Source organism: Propithecus coquereli, unplaced genomic scaffold (assembly GCF_000956105.1).
Source record: "Propithecus coquereli isolate 6110/MARCELLA unplaced genomic scaffold, Pcoq_1.0 Scaffold53, whole genome shotgun sequence".
Classification (NCBI taxonomy): Eukaryota; Metazoa; Chordata; class Mammalia; order Primates; family Indriidae; genus Propithecus; species Propithecus coquereli.
In genome coordinates, this window is record NW_012151174.1 from 1657905 (window position 1) to 1666870 (window position 8966).

Consider the following 8966-nt stretch of genomic DNA (forward strand, 5'->3'; position numbering starts at 1 on the left):
TTAATATCTGTCTCCCCTAATGGACAGGCAGCCCCGTGAGGCAGGGCCTGTCTCTCCTGGCCACTGCCGTGTCCCCGGCACAGGCCTGGCCCAGTACGAGGGCTCGGTAGCAGCTGGTGGGTAAGAGCAGACTGCCCAGACCAGGCACCAGTGCCGCCACTCCAAGCTGTGTGCCCCTGGACAAGTCACTCCCCCTCTCCGGGCCTCAATGTTCTTGTCAGCAAATTAGGAGTAAGGACAGTCCCTGCCTCCCGGGAATGCTGGATGAGTGAAAAGATGACACATTAAAGCATTCGGAACAGTGCCCAGACCGAGCAGGTCCTCACTGCAGGTCAGCGGCTGCTGAATGAATGAAATAAAATAAAATGAACGAATGAATGGAAGAGGATGCTGGGCACACTCCCGTCCTCGCAGAGCAAATGTGATAGTCTTACTTTCTCCAGGGCTGGGGTGAGGGGAGCATGTTGGGCTGTCGCTGTCTGATGACAGGTCTGCCTCTTCCACTGGACTGGGGGCCCCAAGAGGACAGGGGCCGGGGCCATCTTAGCCACCCCGCGTCCCCAGCCCTGCCCAGCACGAGGTGGGGCACAGCTCAGAGTGTGGCTGAATGAAGAGATGGTGCTTCCCTGCCCAGCGGGCCCGGGCTGGTGCTCAAGAGCCCCCAGGGCTGCCAGGAACAACAGGGCACAGACATGAAGTTCGTTGTCGGGGGGCCCCTTACCCCCCAGGGGTGCCCAGGATGGGGACGGACACCACGACAAACCTGAGAGTGTGGGTGAGCCCACAGGGCCTGGGGAAACCAGATCAGACTTCATTCATGCCTCCCTTGAGGCCGGGCAGGAAGGAGGGGCCATGAGGCAGGAAACAGGCTCTGGGCCCTCCCGGGCACTGAAACCCAAGCCCTCGCACCGTCCACCTCCCCTGCCACGCAGTCCCCCGACACACGCACACGAGGCCATACACAGACACCGGGAGACGCACTATGCAGCAACTAGTGGCCACAGCACACACTTGTCCTCTCATCGCAGACCCAACACACGGCAATGAGCCAAAGACATCCCGTAACACACAAGCACGTGCACACACATGATCCCTAGACACGTCCCACTGTGTGCAGGATGTCAGCAGCTGACACACTACACAGACGGCCCCGGAGACCATCACACAGACCTGCGGAGCGGACATCCAACCACGGAACCACGGCCCAGCAACACACACGCTGGTCAGCGGGAGACAGTGGCCACCCACCCTCAAACCCACGGCATCCCGAGCACCCGGCAGCGGCCCTGACAGGAGCGTGGGACGGGAGGCTGGCGGCCAGAAGTGAGCACCTTGCTTGCTGTTGGGTATCGGGAGGGACACCCACCCGGAGCCTCAGTTCCTGCCTCCGGAACATGGGGCGTCAGCACAGCGTGCCCCGGAGGGAGCTTCCAAGGCACCAGTGGGAGAGTGTGTGGGAAGCAGCTCCTACATCTGGGCCTAGCGCAGAGTAAGCGCTCAGCAAACGGGAGGGCCAGCACGCTCGGCCCGTCCACGGCTGGGCCCCCAGACAAGCCACAGACGGACCTGGGACGCCTCCCCAAACACTGTGAAGGCTCACACACCCCAGAGACGCAGGGACTCCCAGAAGAGACCCATAGGCATGTACCAGCGACCCTGGGGGAGCCCACAGACACACACGCCACAGGCCCGTCACCCCCTGGAAACACAGACACATGTGTGCACATGCACAATGCCATGGACGCTCCCTGACTGCCAGACTTGCCGGGACAGCCATCCCGCCTGAAATATCCCCGCGGTACCAGGCTAGACTAGGAGACCCGCACAGCCCTACACCCACGCACGGTAGGTACTGAGACCCCCGGATGGACCAGGCACACCCACAGCCAACTCTAGAGTCACCCAGAGTGACTCAGTGAGGCTGAGCCCTGAAGCCCCCTCCCCATGCAAACCGACCCCAGGAACGTGCTCCCACAGAGAGGGACAGGGACCCGTGCTCAGACACCTAGTAAGTCCCTAGCAGGCAGGCACCTGCCACCACATACACATGGGAAGAGTAACCCCGCCCCTGGCTCTGGGAAAGGTGTGGCCTCTCACACGTGCTCACGCTGGCTCCAGCGGCCAGCTGGCAGGACTGGCCCCCCACACACTCAGTCCAGCCCTCCCCTCCCTTCCCCTCCGCCCCCCTCCCGCCTGAGGCCCGGGCCCCAGCTCACCTGCGCCATCCTCTCCCTGCTTGCGGGCCACGCTCCGTGGGGCGTGCTGGCAGACAGGCAAGGCTTCCAGCAGGGACAGCAGAGAGTGGGGATCAAGGGCTCCCTGGGCCCTCGACATGGGCACCCCCAAAGAGAGCTGCTGGGCCTGTGCCCCAGCCTCCTGGCAGCGGTGGCGAGGCGGCCCTGCCCTGGCAGGAGTTGAGCCTGGGCTGTGGCTTCCACCCACGGAGAGCGGGAGGGAGGCGGGGCCGAGCGGGAGCCGGGGTGGGTGGGCCTGGGCCACGTGGCCCACGGCTGCCCAGAGGGAGGGGCTGGACTGGGACCCCAAACACAGTCCTTGGCTCAGCAGGGTCAGTCAGTCCCCCACTGACACAGAAATACCAGACCCCGCCTCACCCCGCACGCCGGGCTGGGTGCCAGGGCCCAGGGAAGCAGCGTACGCAGAGCAGGGCTGAGCCCTGAGAGCAGCTGGCTGGGCAGCTGGTGGGACAGCCAGGTTAGAGACGACGGGCAGGGACAGCAGGGATGGCAGGGGCGGCCAGGTGCAGACAGACCCCGGGGAGAGGGAGGGCGCTAGAGAGCTGGAGACGCTGCATCCCCGCCGCCCCCAGGCCGGGATTCCAGCGTGTGCTCCACAGGGCACGACAGAAGGGGCCGCTTGGCCCATACCCAGCGGCTCTGAACGCGGGGCGGGCCAGCTCAGAACCCCCACTCCAGGACAGGAGGAGACGCTGCCGCACTTCTCCCTTCACATCCCACTTCCTCTGCAAAGCCCTCGCTGTCCAGGGCACAACCCCCACGTGTCATTTGCTTCTGTGTGGTGACCTGTCTGTCCCCCCCAGGGCTGAGAGACGTAGGAGGCACCAGGGCCACCTGGTCCATCCCTGCTCGCCCTCAGGCACCTTCGCGGGCGGGAAGCCCTCCCCGACACCCCAGGCTGGGTCAGCTTGTCCTCTGGGCTCCACGCCAGCCTGGCCACGGCAGGCTGTCACTGTCTGTGATGTGTCTGTCTCTCTCCTGCATTCACACATTCCTTGAGCTCCTAGCACAGGCCAGGCCTGTCAGAGGCCCTGAGAATTCAGCGGGAACAAACTAGACAGAACTCCTTGCTCCGGGGCTGGGGGGCGTTTGACATCCTAGACGGACCCCGCTGGGCTCCGGTCCAGGGAGCAGCAGGGACCAGATCTGCCAGGTGGCCGGGCTCACGTCAGGCGCCCAGTGCATGGCAAACCCAGTGAGCAAGTGGCCCAGGCAGGCAGGTAGACAGAGAAGCCTGTGTCTTCCCCACTGCCCTGCTCTGGCACACCCCCCTGCCCCGCCCCACAGCCGGCTCCCGGGACAGATGTTATCTCCACACACAGAGCTGGGCTGGGAGGCCGCACTCGCTCCACGGGCCTGGAACTCCCATCTACCCACCTTCTGTCCACACTGGCCCATCTGCCCACCACGCCAGGGGTTCCGAGGAGGGGCTGGGCTGGGCCCCAGCAGTGCAGGTCTAGGGGACCCCAGAAGTCCCAGACTTCAGGCCACCTCCTCCCCGTGGGGGTGGGGCACCTGTCAAGCAGCCACCCAAACAGGAGCCAGGCGGGGCAGGCTCTACAAACCAGACCGGCTGGTTTGGGCCCAGGTTGGGGAGGCGCATCAGGACTAGGCTCTGGCCAGGGCAGGAAACTAGGTCCCGTGGGGAGGGAGAGGAGAGGGCTGGCCTGGGTGATTCTCAGTTACTAACAATTTGCCACATTTGGGCTCATCTACCCCTTTTATTTCCTTTCCTTCTCTGTAGCTCACAGCAATCTCAAACTCCTGGGCTCCAGCAATCCTCCTGTCTCAGCCTCCCAAGTATCTGGGACTACAGGTGCGCACCACAACGCCCAGCTAATTTTTCTCTCTCTTTTTTTTTTTTGTAGACACAGGGTCTCACTCTTGCTCAGGCTGGTCTTGAACTCCCGAGCTCAAGCGATCCTCCCGCCTCAGCCTCCCAGAGTGCTAGGATGACGGGCGTGAGCCACTGTGCCCGGCCTCTGAGTCTTTATATTTAATACAGGCAGAAGGTTCAAAAGCCAAAAGGCACCAAAGGGCAAACAGTGACAGGATGTCCTCCTGCCCTGCTCCAGCTCAGCCCTGGAGGCAACCCCTGCTAGAGGTTTTTTTTCCTTTCTGAGAGATCCTGAGCACGTGTGCGTGTGCGTGTGTGTACATACGTGCTTACACACTTTAAGATAAACACACAAATGGCAGCACGCTACACACATTATTCTGCACGCTGCTTTTCTCCAAAACATTCCTCGGTTCTCCCATGCTGCTAGACACTTGGGAGGAGTCTGGCAGCATCGAGTCAAGCTGCAGACACACGCTGGACCCAGAAGTGCTCTCCTGGGTACGATGCAAGCGAAAGGCGGGCCTCCAGGGCCAGCGAGCACATGTGGGAAGGTTCACGGCAGCGCAGTCAGCTGGAGACTGGAAACAAGACAAATGCTTGTCCAAAGGGGACGGTGAATGAGTGTCATCTACTGGTTCCACGGAATCAATGACCTACAGCTGCATGTGGATGAGTATCAAAAATGACTCTAAACGGCGCAAAACATAAAACGATACTACATCGGAGGACTCGTATAAAGTTCAAGCCCAGGCGAAACGAAACTGTTTATAGGTGGCAAAGCAAAGAAGTCATGTCCTCAAAAGTCAGGAGAGTGGCTGCCTCTAGGAGAGGGAAGGACCAGGAGCTTTTTGGGTGGGGGGAGGCTGGCACCATCTGTTTCATCACCTGGAGGGGGGCTACATGGGTTTTCCCTTATAGGTTATGCTGTACATTTTTGTTTTATGTACTTTTAAGTATGCATCCTGACAATTTAAAATTATGATTTTAAAGAAAAAAAAATATATATATATATATATTTATCCCTCAGTATCTGCAGGGGATTGGCTCCAGGGCCCCCAGGTATACCGAAATCCATGCATGCTCAAGTCCCTTAGTTGGCCCTCCATATTGAATTTTTTGTATCCATAGATTCAACCAATTGCACATGGAAGTCAGTCCTTCTTCCTCTTTTTTTTTTTTTTTAGAGACAGGGTCTTGCTTTGTTGCCCAGGCTGAAGTACAGTGATGTGATCGTAGCTCACTGAAGCCTCAGACTCCTGAGCCCAAGCATCCTCCCACCTCAGCCTCCCCAGTAGCTGGGACTATAGGCACACGCCACAAAGCCCAGCTAATGTTTAAAACTTTTTTTGTAGATTCGGGGTCTTGCTGTGCTGCCCAGTGGTCCCAAACTCCTGGGCTCAAATGATCCTCCCGCCTCGGCCTCCCAAAGTGCTGGGATTACAGGCGTGAGCACCCAGCCTGTATTAAATTTTCAATCCTCAGATGGCTGAATCCGCAAATGTGGAAACCGTGAATACGGAGCTGACTATACACCCAGAAGTCCCCCCTTATCTGCAGGGGATATGTCCCAAGTTCCCCAGTGGTTGCCTGAAACCACGGATAGTACCAAACCTGATTTAGTTGGAACATGTTTCTGTTCCTGTCTTCCACCCACAAATTCAATGCCTTTTCCACCTTAACTAAGCACTTATCACACCCTGTGGCTGTAACTTTTGCAGTTTGAGGTGCAACAGCAAAAATGAGCACAAATATCTTTTCCTTCTTCACAATTTCATGGAGAGAAGATCTGTTCTGACCATAGATCTAAGCAACCTCAGCATACGATTTTTTTCTTTTCCTTAGTACCTCGAGAACTTTCCCCCTTTTCACTTAAAGGAAGCACCTTGTGGCTTCTCTTTAGCATATCCGAATTGCCAGCATCACAATTTCTGCACTTTGGGGCCGTTATTAAGTAAAACAAGAGTTATCTGAACACAAGCACCGCGATACCGCGACAGTCGGTCTACAGCCGAGACGGCTACTACGTGAGGAACAGACGGGCAGCACGTACACCACGGATGTACTGGACAAGGGGATGATTCACAGCCCGGGCAGGATGAAGCAGGACAGCTCGAGATCGCATCATGCTACTCAGAATGGCATGCGATTTAAAATGTGTGAATTGTTTATTTCTGGAATTTTCCACATGATTATTTTTGGACAGCAATTGACCACAGTAACTGAAACCACAGAAAGAGAAACTGCAGATAAGGAGGGGACGACGGAATATATATGTACGTCTTCGTGATCTTTCCGTGCCTTGATCTTGGCAAAGCACAGCCTTGCTGCTTCAGCAGCTCTGTGGAAGGGCTTTGATGCCTTGAGTGGTCCCCGTGGGGCCAGGCGGCTTCCAGACTTTTGCTCTTACAAATGGTGCAGCGACGCTGAACAAGTGTATCTGTCGTTGCACAGGCGTGCAAGCGTGTCGGAGGGAAAACGCCTAGAAGTGGAATTGCCGCGCAAAGCTCCTCACTGCCAAGCGGCCCCGGGCGTGGGCTGCCCCATTCACAGGCGCTCGGCGGCACCAGGGCCTGTGTCCCCCTGGCCTCTTGGCACAGGGTGCTGCCAGCCTCCCTGACCTTTGCCAGACAGGTGAGGTCTGGCCCCTCTCAGCCTAGTTTTCATTTGTATTTTTCTACTTAGTAGGCTGAACGGCCTCTCATATTCATAAAAGCCATGAGAATGTCCATCCAGGGGTGGGGGACCTGCGGCCTTGGGGCCACATGTGGCCTTCTGGATCCTTGAGTGCCGCCTTTTGACCGAATCCAAATTTTATAGAACAAATCCTTTTAATAGGATGGTTTGGTTGAGGGGCTGCGTTCGGGGATGTGGAGGGCCACATGTGGCCTTGAGGCTGCAGGTTCCCCACTGACCTCTGTAAACCTAACCTGTGTCCCTCTCCTGCTGAAAACCTACTCGGGCCCACACAGCTAGCGCCATCTCCTCGCCAGGGTCATGCCCACCTCTCTGACCTTATCCCTCTACACCCTCCTCCCCGAGCTGCCTGCTCTGGCTACCCGCAGCCCCTCCCTGCGTTCATGGATCCCACCGACAGAAATCCAACGGGCATCTACCATGTGCCACCTATGCTGGGGCTTATAGTCAAGCATCACACAAATGAAATGTGACGTTCCAGCTGACGCAGGCTGCTGGAGGGACCTGAGGGGAGGGCAGTGTGGGGGAGGCAGGCCACCGGAGAGCAAGGGGAGCCGACGTGCGCACTGAGGACAGGCCTGGGTTGTGAAGATGTAACTCTGGCTGCCCTGCAGACGATGGGATCAAGGGGCCCCGGATGGGTGTGGGGACGAGTGACAAGGATGCGGCGCTGGTCAGCAGGCGCTAGAGAGAGAGGGACAGAGCTGAGTTGTGTCTACCACGAACAAGCAACACTTGCTGATGCGTCAGACACTGAGGCTGAGGACGAGGGCAGCGTCAAGGATGGCTTTGAAACCAGGCCTGACGCAGCGTGACCTGCCACGTGGGGAGCCCTAGGGGAGCTCAACCTGGGGAGGGAAAGAAAGCAAGAAAGTGGGGGGAATCCCTCCACCGCTCCTGAGGCCTGCTGTCCGCTACAGTCACAGCAACATGGATGGTCTCAACAAACACAGAGATCCTGCGACAGGGCAGCGCCCAGAAACAGACCCATGCAAACACACCTAGCTGGGTTTTCAAAAATTCTTTTTTATTGAGGTAAAATAACATAGTGTTTGTCACTTTAACTATTTGTAATTGTACAATTCGGTGGCGCTAAATGTACTCACACTGTTGTAGACTCATCACCGCAGTCTACACCCAAACGTTTTTATCATCCCAATAAAAACTCTGTACCCAGTAAACGGTAGCTCCCCCTTCCGCTGTCCCCTAGCCCAATGAGCTCTATTCCACTTTGTCTCTGAATCTGCCTATTGCAGGTACCTCACACGAGTGGAATCCCACAGCGTTTCTCCTCCTGGGTCTAGCTTGCTTCACCAAGCGCCACGTTTTCAAGGTCCGTCCACATTTTTGCATCTGTCAAAATTCCGTTCCTTTTCCTGGCTCAACGTTCCGTGGTGCACACACGCCACGTTTTGTTTCTCCGTTCACCTGCTGACGGAGATGGGGTTGTTGCCACTTTTTGGCTATTGTGCACGACGCTGCCATGGGCCTGGGTTACAAGTATCTGTCGGAGCCCTGCTTTCAGTTCTGCTGGACGCGTGCCTGGGAGTGGAACTGCTCAGTCATATGGTAATTCTATGTTCAAACTTTTGAGAAACTGCCAAACCGTTTTCCACAGCGGCTGCATCATTTTACATTCCCACCGGCAATGCATGGGGTTCCAATGTGTCCGCATCCCCCCACACTTGTTATTTTTGTTTTTTTGATAGTAGTCATCCTTGCAAGTGTGAAGTGGCATCTCATTGTGGTAACTGATTCTTGACGAAGAAGCATTCCCAATTCAGTGGAGGAAAGATGGTATTTTCGACAAACGGTGCTGGAACAATTGGCCATCCATATGCAAAAACACCCAAAACTTGATCTAAACCTCACACTTTGTATAAAAATTAAGTCACGGTGAATCATGGACTTAATGTAAAACTATGAAACCTTTAGGGAAAAAAATAGGAGAAAAATCTTTGGGATCTAGGACAAGGCACAGGGATTTTAGACTCGACGGCAAAAGCACAAAACATAAAAGAAAAAATTAGTAAAGTGACCCCCATCACAACTACAACCTTTTGCTCTCCAACAGTCCACGTGAAAAGTACAAAAAGCTACACACTGGGAGAAAACGTTTGCACACCACGTATCTGATAAAAGGCTAGTATGTAGAATAAAGAACTCTTGAAACTCAA